Below are 1,748 nucleotides of genomic sequence, written 5' to 3'. Positions count from 1 at the left end.
TATATTGAAAATTTTATATATGAGGACTGTATTTACTGTATTTACCTCCTTTCCTCCCATTCTCTACTCCAACTTTCCCTTGGTCCCCTCTGCTTCCTACCAAATTCATAGACTCTTTTAATTTATATATATATATATATATATATATATATATATATATATATATGTATATATGTATATATAATTATAATCTTCAAAGTCCATATAGTGTTGGTCATATGTTTATATTTTTATGGCTGAGGTCTTGGTATTGGATTAACATTTCATGGATTCATTCCCAGGGAAGACTAATTCTCCCTCTTTCTGAGCTCATTAATTACCTGTAGCTTTACTTTTTTTCTTTTGTTTCTTTCCTTCTTTTTTCATAGTGATTTTTTCTTTCTTCTTGAATATAAATTCATCTCTCATACATGATGTGTCATTGATTAAGATGCACTCTCATGAGAATTATAAATTGCTGTGATACATGTAGTTCTGGTGTTGACATTTTCTATTGGTAATGATCTTACCAGAAAGAATTGCTAACACTTTTCATATTTTCACCGGACAATAGGCATTTTCCTGTTGAAATTTTAGAAAATGTAAGCTTATAGCTAAGTCTTACATGATAAGCACAATAAATGGACAGAACCAAAAGAATGGGAATAGGATTTGCAGTGTAAATGTTAGAACTCTGAATTCTGACATTTGTTGTTTGATATTACCAAGTCCATCAGAGCCTGGAAATTGAGGTGTAGTGTCTGATGATAAGAAAGGGACAAAATGTTGGGAAGCATGCAGCTGTTGGTGCACTGGCATTGACCAGCCACCTAGTGTTTCCATTTACAAAGCATAAACATGGTGAAGATGCCAGGAGTTGAATAAAGACCACAAAACTGCTCACCAAGACAAGGATGGTTTAGGTGGCTCTAGTCACAGGAGATGGCCAACGACACAGAATTCTGAAAAGTTTTGGACCCTCTGCTTGTGCTTCAGCAAGAAAAGCACCAGGAAACCATTAGACCACATCATGATTACCAAACACATAACATCCAAAGATCTGAATAAGATGACAAATAACGTGTAGGTTAGATTTTTAAGCTTTGGCCATACCACAATATAGAAACTTTCTAATCCCTGGGCAGTTTCTTCCATCCCTCATGTCTGTCACAAGCACAGGAATCAAGTCATTTACCATTAATTTCAGGGCCAGCATAGGCAGCCAGAACTTCTGATGATGGGTCTCTGTCTTTGAACTGTACTTGGCAGTCCATGAGGTGATCAAGATAACCTGGAATAAATTTAAGATTGATTTGGATCCAAGGGATATTCCTCTGGCGACTCTATAAAAAACAAGTTTACATGCAATGTTATGTAGAAAATATGTCTAACCAAAAGCAGGCATTTTCTGAATGATTCCTTTACAGAGAAGAACTATGAAGTTAGCCGTGGTCAGGTGTTTGACAATTAGGTCGGTTGGCCTGGCTCTGATTCCAGAGAATACATCAGTAATGAAACGGCAAAGCAAGGCTGAGCTAAACAACGTCCCCAGTGCATTCTGAGACAGGAAGAGGATCCCCATGGCCATGTCTGTGGATGACATTCTCTTATATTACTGTGACTATCACTTAATGTGAGATCCAGAGAACTCTTGATAGACATACAGGAGTACTCTCTTCATGCCATTCTAAATACTGTGTTCACCTACAACCAGTACATTCCAATCTAGATGAATTAGAAAGTGTGTCATTTTCAGACAAAGCTTCCTG

This window comes from Peromyscus eremicus, unplaced genomic scaffold (genome assembly GCF_949786415.1).
Source record: "Peromyscus eremicus unplaced genomic scaffold, PerEre_H2_v1 PerEre#2#unplaced_291, whole genome shotgun sequence".
Lineage (NCBI taxonomy): Eukaryota > Metazoa > Chordata > Mammalia > Rodentia > Cricetidae > Peromyscus > Peromyscus eremicus.
The sequence above is the reverse complement of the archived record's forward strand: the minus strand, read 5'-3'. Positions refer to the sequence as shown.